We start from the raw sequence: 18213 nt of genomic DNA, 5'->3' as shown, positions 1-18213 counted from the left end.
TTTGGGGGGTAAACATTAGTGGCCGCCCTGGGCCCTGAGTGCTCCTTTTAGAAGGCACCCTTTCATGCTTCAGGAGGGGGAAATTTCCCTCATCTCCGCTCCCCTGTATCCATGCCGAGTACCGGTTCTGTCACAAATTTTGCAACCAATAAGCCAACACAATGTTCCCTAACAATTTATTTTTCTTAAACTATGCTATGCTGTCGGGAAATCGGCACTTACTTTGATAATTAAACATTTAAAATTCAGCATATTTATTTGACTTATTATTTTATCTTGTGAGAAATTCTTGAGGAATTTTGCTTGATTAAAAGAATTATATAATGCGGCCTGCGGCCGCCCTTGTGCGGTGCACACGCTGCACACCTGCTAGGATCGGCCCTGGATAAAAGTAAGGTTTCAAAGAAATTCTGGAAGGAAGTTTGTGGCGAACTTGCGTCCAAGAGACCCCGTAGCCTTGAAAATTTGTACAAAATTACTTTGAGGTCTGGGAGTGTGCATCTGGGGTTTTATTTTTTTAAATTTGAATTATTTTTATTTTTAATTAATTTTTTAAGCTCAAATTCCGCGTAAATTGCCTATTGAAGGGGTGAAAAATTCCTTGAACATATTAATTTTATATATAGTTGGAAAGGGTAGAATTTTCCTCTGTCTACGCAATTTGTCTCAATGCTCTAACTTAAATACGGCAGGAGTTATTAGCGTTTTTAGCAGCGAAAGAGTTGTCCCACAGTTTTGTTTTTGACACCACTAAAAAGAGCAGCTTTTTTTTACTCCAGATCTAACTTGACCTATGGTAGAAAAACTGGAAGGAAAAAAAATACAAGCCCTTAAAATTAAAGTTCGAATAATATCATCACTATTAAAATTATTGATGTTTTATTTGGTGTTGCCATAGTTACATCTTTTCGATTCGCATGTTTCTTCTGTCTTATTTACAAACTTTAAGGGTTTTGATTTTAACGGAAAATCAACTCAATTCAAGTCCCGATATACAGAGCAAAATATATTACCAGAGACCACGTATATGAAACTATTTTTCAAACGTACAAATCGCAGTTTTGCAATGCTGAGGAGCCCCTTAATCCTTACGGCTCTGCAAGTTAGTACAAGGTATTTTGAAACAATGAAGGGGTGCTTTCTGATTCAAAAAGGAGCCCATAATGCGTTTTTAATCTTCTTTCTAATTGACGATTTAAATCTTTGCGAATCAAGTAAGATTGCAAAGCAATCTTTGGGGGTTGGTGAGTGTGAGCGAGCACGGAGCAGAGCCCCCTAGTATCTTAAAAAAAACCATAAAACGAAATTAATCGCATAAACTTTGAGGCTCGATCTGAAAATCTATTCAGATCACATTTTTCAATGACTCAGATGAGACGCTAGAGCTCTTTACTTTATTAATGTGTGTGTGATAAAAATGACAAAAAACAAATTAAAATACAATAAAGTAAGAAAAAAAAAAGCCAAAAAAAGCACAAATCGCCAATTACAGCAGACACGTGTTTCGGCGTTAAGTAATGGGCAAAAAGTAATGAGCGTATGGATGAAAAGACATCCGACAAAAGCCAAGAGCCTTTTTGCATTGAAAAAGGCGTTCCCTGTAACGCCGAAACACGTGTTTGCTGTAATTGGCAATTTGTGCTTTTTTTGGCGTTGTTTTTTCTTACTTTACTGTTCAGCACAAAAGTATTTATTTATCTTAAAAGACAATATTTTACTCTCAATTTCAACAAACAGAAAAAGAAAAGGTTAAATTTCGTCCGTAGTTCAATTTTCGGAGGCATCATCATCGGGGATGCTGCAACTTTCGCTGTCGCACGAGATGGCAGAAGAACTTTTCTATGCAAGTACGAAAGGACTCGAGGTTTGCAAGAGTCTGTAGCTTCTTCTGCCTCTATCAGCGATTCTGGACATCGGCCCCAGCAATATAAGGATTTATCTAAAAAGAGAAAAGTTTCACATCAATATAGAAAACTTAAAATATATTGAGCCAAATTCAGAACTATACAGAACATATAAACTAACTCAGGGGTATCTTTAGCTAGCTTATAGAAAATTCCAATCATAACGGCAAATTATAGCAAAAGAAAAAGGGGCAGAAATTTCAACAAACTCGATCATTATGAAAAAAGGCTCATGTCACAGTTTTCAACATGAAAAGAGTAAAATTTGGACACTTATGCATAAAATAAGGGTGATCTTGCATGAACAAACTTTGGGACAGAAATTTGAGGGTAAAAGGGATTTTTATAATAGGAATCAGGATTTACTACATTAAGTCAGTGCAGGACCAGAAATTCAGAGGCAGAATTTGCTGTCTTTTTTTTTTTGAAGTGAAAAGGGAAAAAAAGGGGGGGGGGGGATTTGGAAAATAAATGCTTGGAAGATTGCATAAGTTTCGATTTAAGTTTTGCTGTATTTTTTATTTTGTCAAAAAAAAAAAAAAAAAAAAAAAGAAACATGTAAATTTTAAAACCATAAGTGCGAAAGGGTTGTACAGTAAATAACTATTAAATATATCTGTCAGACACAAAATTACGCTACAATGGAGGACTGAAATGCATAACATATGACATAGCTATGTACAAAAGGAAGAAAAGCAAGCCAACTTTTAATCTGAACCTATTAAAAACAAACATTTTACTGAAACACAGATCCTTAGTACAGTGAATGAATTAAAAAGGCATTACAGTAAAATGTGTTTAAAAAAGGCACGTCAACAAAGAAATTGTTTACTCAAGAAATTAATCAATGGACATTTTTATAGATTATTAGTGATACCCGGATGTCTTTGTCCGTAGTAGAAAATTAAAAGGTCATTTGGTTCGCCTGTATATTTACAAATAATGGATGATGAATTTATCGCCAATTTGCTATGTTCTCACCTATTTGGTATGCTTGTCCATGTTGCGGTCCCAAGTTATGATAATTTGGTAATTAATTATTCCATGTTATGATAATTTGCTGGGTAAAATGTTCTTGAAATTGGAATAAAAAAAGAACAAAATCGAATTTTTGAAACATTGCTTCGAAGTGCACACCCCCATGCTACAAACTAATTCTGTGCCAAATTTCATGAAAATCGGCCAAACGGTCTAGGCGCTTTGCGCGTCACAGAGATCCAGACATCTGGACATCCAGACTGAGAGACTTTAGTAAAGATTAACATGTTTACTATCTAAATACATCTCAATTCATTTGTTTCCTTTTAGTGATGAATTGACATTCAAAGAATGTTATACTTCATAATTGATCATTTTATGTGTTAAAAATTTATCCATCAAAATTTTTATAAAAAATGGGAAAAAGTGACTATGTGTTTTTAGGAGCATTTAATTATGTTTAAAGGAAGAAAATTGTAATAAGCATTTTAAGAGAGAATATACACAGAAAAAATATATTGTACTCTTTATATCTTAATTTGGTCAATAATAATATCAACAGCAAATCTGTAACTATAGGTCACAATAAAATTATCACTAGCTAATTTTGTAAGTTTGTTACGGATGTTAATAAACCAGTTTCTGTATCTAAATTGCCATTTTTTGCATGTTGCATTTCCTTTTTCAAACACTGTTTTTAAAAATACTGTAATCTTTTTAACTGAATTCCGGTTTCATACTTAATTTCAGAAATAAAATGAAGGAGTTTCGGAGGAGTTTTGAAGGAGTAAAATGAGATTTTGAAGGAGTACTAATGGGCTGTCATTAAATGATGTCGCTCTTTTTTTCAACATATTTGACACCCTTGCTCCTTTGTCAAAGTCACTTCTCCTTACTCTTCCTCTTGTCACATGTCATATTTTTTATAAGCATACTGTTACAATAACTATGTGATGTCACCATCTCTCCACCCCCGAGTCAAATTTCATGAACCCATCTTCCCCTCAAGACGTGACATCACTTGTGAATGACCCTTTTTACAATATCATAACTGCGATAAACTAAGCAATTGCTTTTTTAGCACAATCACTTAATATAGTTCATCTACTTATGCATTTTTAAACATTTAAATAATAATTAGACAACCTGACTTTTGCTGTTGAGAGTGGTAGAGGGAAGAGCAATCTTAAAACTTGAAAAAATAGCCAAGCCCCATTTAAGCAAGTTTTATACTTCACTTATGGAATGTCTGAGTCATCTAATAATATTTTCACCTTCAATTTTTATGGCTTTAATTTTTAAATCACATCTTTATAAAAAAAAAAAAAAATATTACTACATTAAAAACGCCATTGAGGCAAATTTCAGTTTTCGATAGGAGTGCTTTAAGTTATTGTCACAGAGAAAGATTCTGTACTCTTGAACTAGAAGGAGTTAAAACCAAAATGAAGGAGTTTGAAGGGCCCTCCCAAAGAATTTCCAAAATGAAGGATATTGGAGGAGTTTTGAAGGAGCGTACGAACCCTGTGAATTTTAAATCATGCTATTACATTGGCGGCTGATGCATCAAAAAAGTGGGGGGGGGGGGGGCAAACGAGGGGTAGAAGGGCAAGTTAGGTGGACGAAGCACCTACAATTTTTTTTTCATTTAAATTTGGCTGTTAAAGTTTAACATTGTTATTGATTAAATGACCTCTCAAGAAATTCAGGACAGGACCACAAAACCAAGACAGATGGCCCCAGTAGACATCTTTTTTGGCAATTCAAACCTCCATTATTCTTTTTATGAAATCACCAGCTGCGTTGCCCGATCTGCCTTTAAAATAAAAGGTCTATTAAATGACGCGTGATCAAAAACCAACATAAAAGAAAAGAAAATAAATAATGGAATGCTGCCACAAGAGACTGAAGACTTGAGCTGCGACTCAAGTTTAACCTCAGTTGATAAAAATTTCCATTTGAATGGGAAAACTTCATGAATAAAACTTACTCCCCTAAAAATCAATCAAAAGGAAATCAAAAAACCCAAATGAATAAGAAGAAATATAGATAAAAGGATTGTTACACACAGAGGTAAATTGTTTTTAAAAAGTATTTGCAACCTTTATTTGCATTGTTTTCTCTTCTCATTCCTCCTTTCAGCCTTGCAACAGGATCACGTCAGCAGAATATGCAAATTGCCAGTAGCATTTTATCTCCCGGCACTTTGCCTCGTTCTCTCCCTTTTCAATTTCAATCCAAGTCAGACTTGGTTGTTTTCCAGCGGCTTAGTTGAGTCTTTCCGTTTTTGCCAATAGCTTCAGCTTTTTGCTGATATGAATATCATAGCTCCATATGTTTAAAATAACGTTTCATACTTTGACTTAGGATGTTTGCTTCAGAAGTCATTTAAAGTATAATGAGCCGCTTAGTATGTTAAAGAGCGTATTTTCAATATTTCGTTAAACATATCATTGTATATATCATAGCCATAATAAAGAAGTTACTTTTAACTTTGGCTCTCCTTAATATTTCACGAGACACACGTCCTGGTTGAGCTCCTATACTAAAAGTTAATAAGCTGAACACTTAACAAAACTCACAGCTTAACAAGGATCATTAGAATAAAGGCAACAGTCCCACAACAGTACCAACAGACTCTTTGAATCTTCATTAGAGTTAGGACAAAAGTCTCCCCAAATTCCAGTACAATCTCAAATCCCTATCAGATCTAAGAACAACAGCCATTAGTCCCCCCCCCACAAACTCTCCATTAGAAGAAAAAAACATTCCTTAAATATCAGTATTATGATAAGCGCATCTGTTTAAAAAATTCTGCGTCACAATAAGGGTAAGAGCTTTCAAATAATGTCAACAGTCCCTTAAGAAATATTTGGATAAGGTTAATAGTCTGAAAAACCGGTATAAGAAGGAGAAAAAAATTTCAACATAAAATCAACATTCTCTCTTTTAATCACAGTCAGAATTGGAAAAAAAAACTTCAAAAATTTCACCTTTAAATAAGTTCTCTAAAGGTTTCCATTTTGATAGTGGCGTCAATTCCTCAGAAAACATATCAGTATCAAAAATTCTAAAACAAGGTTAATAAATTATTGATGCTGTCAATCATTTGTTAATTAAGGTTGTCAATAATCAGCATCAATAATCTGAAAGTAGCAATTAGAATAAAGTGAATAGTAAAAGTTTCCTTATTTAATGCTACTGAACTCTTAGATTATCTTCTAATGGCAGTACAAAAAAAATAGATTGCGGAAAAAGAAACAAAAGGGGAAAAATTTTAACTATCTCAATTACAGGAAAAGCCTCAAAGCAAACGCAAGAATTTTATTTTTTCACACTCTAGAAAAAGATGGCAACAGATCTTTCTTCTCATTGATTTTATTCATGGTATTCAAAGCGGAGCTTGCAGTATTTCCATGAGCAAAAACTGGCGTCAATAGTTTAAAAAGGAAGATAAGCCTTGCTTAGAATACGAAATAGACTTCAAATGAAGAATTATAAGGGGGGGGGGGGGCTAAATATTCCTCAAACTTCGGGTAAAGTTTACATTGTGCCGCATTCTAAGGGCTTTAACATGCTGCAAAAACCGAACAAATACGACCTTGTTTCAATGGGACACACTCAAATTTATGATTTTCTTTAAAATTGGAATAAAAATTGTGGATTACATTTTATCTAAACGAAAAGTACTCTATGTTCGCTCAGGCGTCCCTGACAACGTGTGTAGTAAATTTCAGGGTGATCTGTTGAGTATTTAAGGCGTGAAAAGGTAACAAAGTCACAAACAAAGTTCGCATTTTTAATATTAGTAAGGATAATTTGAGGAAAATATAAAACACACACTTGTTAAGTCAGTTCTTCTATCCTTAAATATGTGAATCAATCAGTTTTATCATTTCTTCATTCAATGCTAAATTTGAACTTGGAAACTTTTGAAAGTGAGGGGCCGCTTATGTGCTATTAGCTAATTTCATTAAGTACAAAACACCAAATTTGGGATTTGTGCTCTTTTTGGTATTGTTCTGGGTAGTTTACTAAATTAACTTATGATCCAGGGTCCATACTCAATTTCAGAAACAAAATGAAGGAGTTTTGGAGGAGCAAAATGAGATTTTGAAGAAGTACTAATGGGCTGTCATTAAATGATGTTGAACTTCTCTTCAACATATTTGGAAAAAACGTAAGGTGAAGTGTGTGTGACAAACTTTCCCTTTTTTCACACTTCACCTTATTCCTCTTGTCACCTATAATAATTTTTAGTCATATTGATATAATATTTATATCAAAATATAACCCCTTGTCACAATAACATGAACCCTCTCCCCCTCAAGGCATGGCAACATTTGTAGATGACCCTTTTTACAATTTCACAACTACAATTTACTAAACAATTGTTTTTCTTAAACACAATCACTTGATCTAGTACATCTACTTATGTGTTTTTGAATATTTAAATAATGATTAGACAAACTGATTTTCGCTACTCGGTGGAGGGAAACGCAATAATCATAAAACTTGAAAAAATAGCCAAGCATCATTTAAGCATGTTTTACTTCACTTATGAAATGTCTTAGTCATATAATAATGATTTCGCCTTCAACTTTTATGACTTCTATGATCAATTTGTAAATCACATCTTCATGAAAAAAAAATATATACGAAATTACATTAAAATTGCCCTTATACCTTCGCTCTTGCGAGGAAGTTATGTTGTCGATGGAAGTATTTTAAGTTACTGTCATAGAGAAAGTTTATGTACTCTTGAACTAAAAAAGAAGGAGTTTTGAAGGAGTCAAAACCAAAATGAAGGAATTGGAATGGCCTTCCAGAAAAATTTACTAAATGTAGAGCATTGGAGGAGTTTTGAAGGAGCGTACAAACCTGGTATACTTTTTATTGAAGCTATTGAGATAATATTCTTTTTGATCCAAAATAAAGTGTTAAAGTACCAACTTTTTCTTTAAAAAGAGGGAGATGAATCATCTTGCACAATTTGCCGATCTATTTTATTCTGTCCGAAATGGTGAATACATTTCTGATTTATGAGTATGTGTTTTAGAGCAATTTTGCATTGAAGTTCATTTAAAGCTTAAAAATTAAATGCTGAGGCTTTTGAGTCATGAAACAAAATAAACAAGTACAGTACTTCAACTTTATGGTAATGCTATTTAATTTACAAAAAAAAAGGTAAAATAACAAAAACGATGAAAAACAAAACTGCATTGATGGAATTAAAAGATTACTTTGAAATAGTTTTAGTACCATACAAACAATTACACTGAAAAAAGAGATAGGGGATGGGGGGGGGGGCTGGACTCATGTTTTTAAATAAACTATGAGCAGCATAGCTCATATTAATAGTTACACACAGACTGAAACTATCGCTTTATCCTTACCCTAATTGAACATGCCTTGCTTGACGCAATTTTTATTTTTGAGGTAGACCGTGCAACGCTGGGCAATGCTGCTTCTTATAACATAAATACAAAGCCACCATTCAGCATCATGCAACAGTAAATTAAGAGCACGGAATTTAATATTTTTTGAAACACCGTTTCCATCAGATAAAATAAAATACTCACAAAAAACAGGTGCTTTGAGGAAGCTGTTATGGCTCAAGTACTAAACACATTCAATAGACAACTTTCTTTTCTAACAAACTTATGCATCATTACTCAAAGACATACATCAATAGAAATAAAATAACAAACCCTGGTTAATGAAAGAGTGTTATACTAGTTGCACACATATAATCAATGATCATTCCAAATACTAATGTAAAAAATATACTACAAAAATGTATACTAACTACCTCCGTGTATCAGTTTCAGATAAATAACCAAGACAGCCGGAAAACCATTTCCTGAAATTGCAAAACAGAGATAAGCAACATACAAGAACAACATGTACTAACTATATTAAAACATCGAAGATTTTTTTTAACTTCCAATGGCAAGTATTTAAGATAACAGTACATCAATGAAAATACAAAACAGAAAAAGTAGACGACAAAAACTAAAAAATTGATGAGAGTAAATCTATAAGCCAAGAGAGTTTCCAGCCCCCCTCAGATTGGAATACAACCAAGCGAAGGGAATTTAGATGGATGGGGCAAATACATATCTCCCAGCAAGCATGAAAGTGCCAGTTTGCAAAAAAAAAGCTGAACTCCATGTGGATTGAAAATTACCACAATAATAACCAGGGTTTGCCGATACATATCAGTCGATACATATCCAATATTTATTTTGAAAATATCATAATATTTTGATATTTTTGATACTTATCATTTTGAACTGCGAGATTTGCAATACTAAAATAATATGTATTAATCATATCAATATTATCCATTTATTACTAAAAATAACTGAAAATAATACATTATATACATATGATACATTAATATATCATTAATAATAATATTCTATTTTTATTTTTTATTCATAAAATTATTAGTAATGTTACAATATTAATATAGTTTAACAATGCTTCGTTATAAATCAATGGTTGGTAAGAAAAAGGAAAATGTTTTATGGCTGCGCACTGACTATTGCATATTTTTTATATCTGCATTATATAGTTATGTAAAAGTAGAGAACAAAAGAAAATTCAGTAAAGCAGCTGCAGTTAAAATAACACAATTCAAATAAACAACATTTTAAAAGTAAAATATAATTACTGAAATGCATATAATTGTGTGCTACAATAATCAATAAACAATGTAGCATATGATTTGAAATAAGTTTTTCATGTTTAATTTTTACAGAAAATTTTATATTTTATTATATAATACAGTGATGTTTTTCTTTGATTTTTACAGGGCTCATGTATAGTAATCAATTTATAGAGTAAATGAATATAATAGTCAATAACAGATATAATAGCCAGTACCAACTTTAGTTATGTTATATTTTGGTCTTTAGCATTAAATTATCCTATTTCACAAATTATTGTAGATATCAGTCACAAGTAATAACAATTAAAGTACGCAAATTTTTAACATAAAATGTATATTATGTATAAGTAAAGAAAGAAACATTAATTATAGTTCTATATATTTTAAGTATAATTTAAGATAATAAACAGCAGTGATTTGAGGATGCAGTTATTATATAATGACTTTAGTTTGCGCTGATTTAAAATATTGGATAGATATCAAAATATAGGATGTTTTCAAAAATATCATGATAGTTTCAAACCCTGATAAAAACAAGCAATTAGAGCTACACTCATAAATCAGGACATTATGAAATGCATTAAAAATGCGCAGTAAAATTAATTATTGAGATTATTAATTAAGCTACCAATCATTTAAAAGCAAAAAAAAAAGTGAAAAATGAAGAAATTACTAAATTGAATATTGAATTAAGAAGATTAAAAATGGCCTTCAATTTTCAACAGAAATGAAATGTTATTTAAAAATAATTTATTACTTCAGTATGTTTAGTAAAATAATTATATTTAAAATAGTTATATTTAAAATTCAAACCAGAACAATTGATTGTTTAAATTTTCTTTCAATAAAAATAACCCTTATGAACACTGGAGACAAACAGTGAAAGAAAAATTTTTTTCCTTAAAATATAAGTGTCATTCTCCAGAACACATAACTTTTGAGCGCAAATATTTTTCAGTTTCGTAACCTTCTGTTTTCTTTTTTTTTTTCATTCTTACATAAAAGTGTTACCTACTAGAAGTTACCATAAACAATGGCCCAGCTAAGTTCCAATTATTTTACTCATAAATAAAAAAAGCCTTGTTCACGGAAATTTAAAAAAAAAAAAAAAACTTTCAATGTTTAAAAATCAAAGCCAATTCAATATCAAAGTAGTAATTTTGTTAATTGTACAAACAATCAGCTATTTTAATGCTTAGTGGGAATATAATATTAAGCACTCTTAATTAAAGTACGGCTTAAAGTCAGAATAACAACACTAAGTTTTTCAAACAAAATCTATCTTTTTGTTTTTCGACAAAAATCTCATAACTTTAACTATGGCTGAAAATAAACAAGGGGGGGCTCCCTTGTATGATGGAAAATAAAATTTGATGTCATTACTGCCACTTGTTAATGAGGAATGGCATTTTGTGTTTAGGTAATGGAGGTGATAATTTATTGTGTGGCATGTAGCGTGTGTGGCACAAAGTGTGGCAGTAGCCACAGTTTGTCTTACTAAAACGAACTAAAACACAATATTAAAAAATTAAATGCACTTAAACAATTAGTATTTGAGACACTTGTGAAAGGAATTATAAATAAATATGCATATACTTTTAATTAAACAAATTATCAAGCATCATAAGCAGTCACACGTGTGACATGCCACGGAGGTGAGAATTTACATGCTGTGAATCAAAAATGTACTAAATAAAAATTATTATTAAAAAATTGTTGGCAGGTTTAAATAGATATATTTTTGATGAAATTAAAAATCATTGTTAAATGAATTGTTTCTTAAAGTTTTTACTATAACGGCAGTTGACAGAAAAGTTACACTGTTTGAAGAATGACCCATAAACTTTCAGAACCACTGATGGTCTGCAAAATCCCTTTAGTTTTCAACATGATCACTATTGCTAAGCACTTAAATTAAGAGATTCCAAAATCACCTTTTTGTTCCGATTTTGTACTTTAAATGCTAAATTACCTTATTATCATTAACATCTACTTGAATATTTTTAAAAAATAGAATGATAAAGAATTAAAGTGAGAAACCAACGTAAAATAAATAACATTGTAGCACAAAGTTTATTCGATTATTTTTCATTTAGAATGATAAATGTTAGCGAAGTAATTTGAGCTTCCATTGTGGCATCATGTTCATTGTGCCCCTTGAACATTCCCATTGTTAGAATGTTTAAGGTTACTCTAAGTAGGGAAAAAAAAGTAACGTTTTCTTGTGTTCATACCTGGTGATGAGTCTTATTCAAATGCGATTGACTTTGCTGAAGACACTTTAGCAGCGACTCGGGACCTATGTGGAGCAGGAAACAAAAACGTTAGAAAAGGAAGCTGAGGAAGAGTCGCAAAAACGACAAATTCGGTAAATCTCAAGAAAAAATGTCATAATTTAATTAAGCTAGTTGTAGAAAAACTTTGAATGCAGATTCCGATCGAATTACAACTAAGTCTCGCTGAAGGGGAGAGTTTACATGTCAAACCTTTCTAAACTGATGAAACAAAATAACTTTTTAAAAATGAACTTCTTTTTTCCCTATATGCTGTATTTGCGGTCAACACTTGCAAATACGAATAAAATCTTTAAATTTTTTCATAACAAATACAGTAAAACTTCAATAAATAGTAAACAGAATAAATGGTCGCTCCGTTTAAGTTGTCATATTCCTTTGGTCTCAACAAGTTCTCATTCAGTAACGTAAAATGATCCTCCTTTACTGGTCACCAAATTTATTTTTACCCCGGTTAACTAGTCAATCAAAAATTGATTTCTAAAACTCTCCTTTCTTATCGGATCTTAGAAAATAGCGTTGGACTCAGTTGAAATGCTGTGCGATAACCATTTTTCCTTGAAATCTGGTTCCTCGCTTCTGATCATTCAAAGCATACTTCTTGCTATCACTGTGTCTAGTGCCAAGAATATAAATCAAAGTCCACCCAGCAAGACCGACAGAATCTAACGCCTGGAGAAAGTTTGTCAGTATTTAACATCCGTTCAAGGAGCAACAGATGCCGAATTCAAAAATTTAAGTATATCAAAAGAGAGTTAATTTCAGTAAGCAACAACTTCATCAGTCAACATTGACTGATTGTTTTAATGTACCATAAGTAGGGGAATGTGTGGCAAAGTGAAATGGTTAAGGTCATGAAGCTTTTTAAAATGAACAAATTGGATATTTGTTAAGAAATTTGCAGTACATTAAGAAAGAACATTGTATTTCGTCATAAAACTTGCACTGAAACAGTATTTTTTAATTTTGGCAGTAAACTTGCCCCTTCGAAAAAAAAAGTTGAAAATTTTCACTTTAAAAATTCATGCCGCAAAGAGAAAAATGAAATATGTTTCTAATAAAATATTTTCTATTCCATTATAAAAAATATTCTTGATCAAATGAATCAGTAAATAAAAGTTTCAATGAATAAATGAAAAGTTTCTGAAACAATAAACGAAAGATTAAATTAACTAATTAGTACATAAAGAAAAATAAATAAGAGAGTAAAAGAGTGAATGAATATTAAAATAAGTGAGTGAATGAAAAAATAAGTTAATTACTCAATAAAGGACTGCAAATAAATTAATTAATAAATAAATGCGTAAGTGACTTAGTAAATGATTGAGTGAGTAAATGAAACAAACTATTTCACTTTGCCCTGCATGTACTCGACTAATTGTGCAAAAAATTTAAAATACAAATAAGCTTAATATAAACTAAATAAATACTTATTAGAAGGTGTCAATTATATATATTACATATATATATATATATATATATATATATATACATTAGAAGGTGTCAATTAATTTCATAAATGTTAATAACAGGAAATTTACCATTTTATAATAATATAAATAATTTTTGACTTCACCAAAATATTACAATTTGAGTATCAATTTTTCAAAATTGTCTGTATTACCATATTACTTTAATATTTGGTGGTATTTTTTTTTTTTTTTTTGACTGGAATAGACTACACGTATTACTATATAGTTCAAATATTACTAGATAGGTGGCAATGAAAGCAGAGTAAATATATCACCATTTCACTTTGTCCCACATTCCCCTACAATAAAATAAGCTGTTATTGATGTTACGTACTGTATGCGTAAGAGAAAAAAAAACATGGTTAACTATAATAAATATTCCTCCCCCCCCCTTACATATTCAAAATGTATGCCTTAATTTTTTGCATAATTGCCATATCTGATCATTCCCGAGATTTAAGCACAAAAGACTCTGCTCAAATTTCCAAAAACGGATTTGGATGTTTATTGCAATGCAAATCATTGAAAATAATGCAAAACGGGCTTTTTTTTTTGGATCATTCTTAATTATTTCTTGAAAAATGCAAAGTTTTTTATTCAGAATAATATTTCATACTCATTGGTTTAGATGCTAAAGTACTAAAAGCCAATTATTTTGTCTAAATTTTAGATTATAAAGGATTATTCATTATTTATAATTAATTTTATGCAACAAATTCAAAAATCTATTACCTTAAATTTTACGTTTTGATACATGGCAACTAACACCACGTTTGGTCATTTGCAAGATAGAGGTAGACGATACTATTAATTACCCAAGTATCCGAAAACAGAATTGAATGTTTGTCTCAATGCAAACTGTTTGAAAAAACACAAAATCTGCAATAAATTATTTTCTTGAAAGAGGGCATTTTAGCTGTATTTTATCCTCATAAGTTGATATACACTGAAACTATTTCATCTAAAATGCTGTTTCCTGCCAGCTTCTCATTTATTTACTTATGTATTCTTTTTTTTTTTTTTTTTTTTTTGAAAAAAAAAAATTGAAAACCTTTTTTAATTTAAACTTTTTATAAATGTAAAAAAAAAGTACTGAATAATTATCTTTTAGAATGAGCAAAGTTTTTTCAATGTAAAAGAAATTAGCTTCATGCCAGTGTAGAAATAAATAATTTGCATGTTGATTGAATAAAGGTCAATGACACAATATTTAAATAAATATCAAAACTGATTCGCACCAGGACAGGTATCGGCCTTTTTTTTTTTCATCTATTTCTAAATTTCTGAGAGAACAGAACGATCCCAAAACAGAAATTAGCTGACACAGAAATTATTCCCACATTTCATGACAATTTCCAATTCAAACTTCAACTTTTTCATGCAATACATATTTTAGAACTATCTTTTGGTATTTTAATTTATATGTAAATGCTTTCACTCTTTTTTAAAAAGAATTAAGGATAGAAGAAAATAAAATTTTAAATTTCCTTTTGTTTCTTCCCATCAACTTTTAGCATAGTGTTTCAACCTGGTCGTTTCAATTTAAACTAGCATGTTGTGGCCATCACAAAACTTTCTTCTATATCTTTCTCAAAATTCCGATTCCTCCCCATGCTTGATGAGGAAACAATATTCACAACAAAAACAAAATTACACACGCCAAAACTTGCTTGATTTATCTCACAAAAGCAAAGCAAAGAATGAAAATTGAAAATTATTTTAAAAGCCTTGCTTCAAATAATTACAAACTATTTTTTGTTAACAAACACACAATAGCAACAGTTCAAAATTTTAAATCATTGAGATAATATTTCTGATACAATTAAAATCACGAGAAATACACAGACGACAGTCGTTTACCATTTATCTTTCTTATTGTTGCATTAAAAAAGCTATTTTTATTCACAGAAAAAAATATAAGTCGCCCATGGAGCGATTGGCTCCAAAATTGAACCAACGCATGTTTACATATGGATTCACATTTATACCAAATTTCATCCAGAACGTAGCATTACTGCTTACGATATGGCACTCACAATAGAAAAAAAGATCAATAGCGCCACCCCCTTTCAGCTGTTGACGCCAAAATAGAATTATTTCTTATACCCTCTAAGGGCTACTTGTTGATAAATTTTTGTTTGATTCTGTTCATTATTTCTTGAGATACAGCAGTCACAATTGACGACAAAAAATATTCTCTAGTCCAACCCCTGTTTGAGTTATTGACACCAAAATTGAATCAGAACCTGTATCTGTTAAGCGTAACGTATGGACCAAGTTTTGTTTGATTTCGCTGGTTACTTCTTGGGGGAATGGCAGGCTTGCATAACTCAAAAAACGCCTCATTGCTGCACTCCCTTGTAGGAATTCACGCCAAAAACCCATGGGCGCAAGTTCACATAGGGGTACATATGTGTACCAAATGTCGTTCGATTTCATGCGGTAGTTTTGCTGTAGAGAGGCCACAAAAAACTGGTCACACACACAGACAGACATTTTCCAAAAATAGTCGAAATGGATTCAGCATGTTTCAAAATGTTCGAATCCGTCAAAAATTCGAAAATTTGGACGAATACAATACTTTCTTCTATATATTAGATATAGAAGAAAGTAAAAAAGAAGACAAACTTAAGTTGAGGAGAAAGTGGGCTACTAATAATCAACTAATCAAAATTGTCTTCTACTGGCCACTGGCTAAAATCTAAAAAAATTGAATTTCCAGGTTGCATAAGCAGAGGAATTACATAGATGAAAAGGATCAAATCAATATCCAAAACCAAAATTTCTCAAGAAAGCTTGTTGCTGTACTGACTAAATAAAATGGCAGAACTTATGAAATTCAGAAATTCCAAGAAGAATGACAGGGCCCGAGTTAAAAAATGATTTTGATCAATGTATGAAAAATAAATAAATAAGTAAAAAATAAACTGACTTCAAATTGATTGATTTTAATCAACACCTCGGTTATGGATAATAATCCCTTTTATAATGCTGAAGAATTTAAAAATCTGAAGCACTAAGTACTAATAACTTCACGTACTAGTAACTTCAAGACTACTAAGTTTAAAAAAAAATAGTTCCTTGCTCCTTATAACCAAAATCGGAAATACATGCAGGATATATTTTGTGAATTTTGTACAGTAATAATTTGTTTTTAATTATTTAGTCACAAAATAAGCAAATGAAGAACAGATACACAAGTTCAATAATATGTTGCTCTCACAAATATATTCTTACCTAAACACTGTGACGAAGTTATCAAACATATGATTAAACTAGAAATTCTTTCATCAGCTTCTTCAGAACTCATAGAGAATGCAGCCAAGGGCTCATATGTCACCCTTCTAATTATATCTTATAACAGCTAAAGGAAACACATCAACCCAACAAGCATCGAGCACCAAAAACAGAAGGAAGCAAGTTTGGTTTCATACACAAGTAGAGAATCTGAAAGAAGAACAGAAGAGTTAGATATAATTTGTTTTTCATTTAGTGGAGGCAAAAGAAATGTTAGCAAGCTTCAACTATAACTAAGATAAGTGCTACTGCAAAGAATTACACACAGAATAAACACAATTCAACAACAAAAAATAGAATTTAAAAAAAAATCTGCAATTTTCAAATAAAGTCCTCAAATGAAAACAAACCTATGAAATAACCAAACACGAGGGTTTTCGAAAATAAAAAGTGAGCTCATGTGATTTGATGTAAAATAACACTTATCTGATTTTTTTTCTTTCTAATGCTGCTGTGTTAGACTACTTTAACATTTTGCAGACCTAGTGCAATCCCTCAATATGGCATCCAGGTTTTCATGTGTCACCATTGAGGCGAGAGGTTGTCAATGGCGCAGAAAATTTTGACGCCCAGTTTCCCAACAGATGAATGCACCTGGGCTCTCTCGGATGCAAAACTCCACTAGATTTTAATTTTGCCCAGGACATTCAAAGCAAAACAAATACCCAAAGGATCTTTTACATGTCACATAATCATGCAACACGGGGGTTGATGATTTTCTGCACCTCCCAAATCCATTGATTGGTCATTGCCCGTCAGAACCATGGCACAAAAGACAAATGCCTTACCACCAAGGCACCCAGCCCAGACTACTCTGAAATAGGTTAACACATGCTAACAAAGCAAAGGTTCTGGATAATTTAGAGCCATGGCTCTCAATATTTTTGAGCTCATTGCCCCCCTCTAGAGATGAACTAACACCATCGCACCCCAGGAGCCATTTCCTTGAAAGAACCATAATTTGCCAGTGTACGCCGATACCATTGATAATGTAAACGCAAACTTAAAATGAAGAAAAATGTTTTTGATAAATCAATTTCATCCAATAACTCCCAAACTATTAGAAAAAAAGGAATCAAATAAATAAAAGCATCTTTTCATAGGGGTTTTTTTTTTCTTTTTCAATCATTTATTTTATTTAATTTTCTTTCTTTTCTAAAAAGAACTGATATGTATTTAAAGAGAAATACTTAACTGAAACCATTGAGGTACTTTTCAAAAACAGCAGTGAAATTTTTATGAAATTATTATCTTTTTTAGAGAGAATTAAAAACACTGACAAAAAAAGGGGGGGTGTATAAAAATTCATAAACTTGATGATGAATGATGAAATACATCATTCAGGTTCCATCAAACTTTATCTATTTATTTTTTAACTTGTGATTCTTTTCCTGAACTCGCAGCAATTGGTCTTGTATTCTGCAGAGGGAAGGTAAGCAGTATTTGCAAAAATGAGTTTTTGAGATATTTGAAAAGAACTGCATTTACTATTCCCTACTAACAGGAGGGAAATGTTGGAATTTGACGTTATTTCTGAGCTTTATATTCAGCGGAAACTGAATAAGCAAGTCTGTACAGTAAAGCTCACAAGT

At 31.4% G+C, this 18213-nt stretch overlaps 1 long non-coding RNA gene across 1 annotated transcript; it reads right to left on the bottom strand.

Annotated features, from left to right (window-relative positions):
• Positions 1-1586: 1586 nt before the first annotated feature.
• Positions 1587-16664, bottom strand: LOC129233288 (uncharacterized). The gene is made up of 4 exons (XR_008581450.1): positions 16562-16664; positions 11793-11857; positions 8695-8745; positions 1587-1939 (listed from the first exon to the last, which is right to left on the bottom strand). It is a non-coding gene; the product is annotated as an uncharacterized LOC129233288 (long non-coding RNA).
• Positions 16665-18213: the final 1549 nt, after the last annotated feature.

This window comes from Uloborus diversus, unplaced genomic scaffold (genome assembly GCF_026930045.1).
Source record: "Uloborus diversus isolate 005 unplaced genomic scaffold, Udiv.v.3.1 scaffold_311, whole genome shotgun sequence".
Classification (NCBI taxonomy): domain Eukaryota; kingdom Metazoa; phylum Arthropoda; class Arachnida; order Araneae; family Uloboridae; genus Uloborus; species Uloborus diversus.
This window is presented reverse-complemented; position numbering and strand designations above follow the sequence as displayed.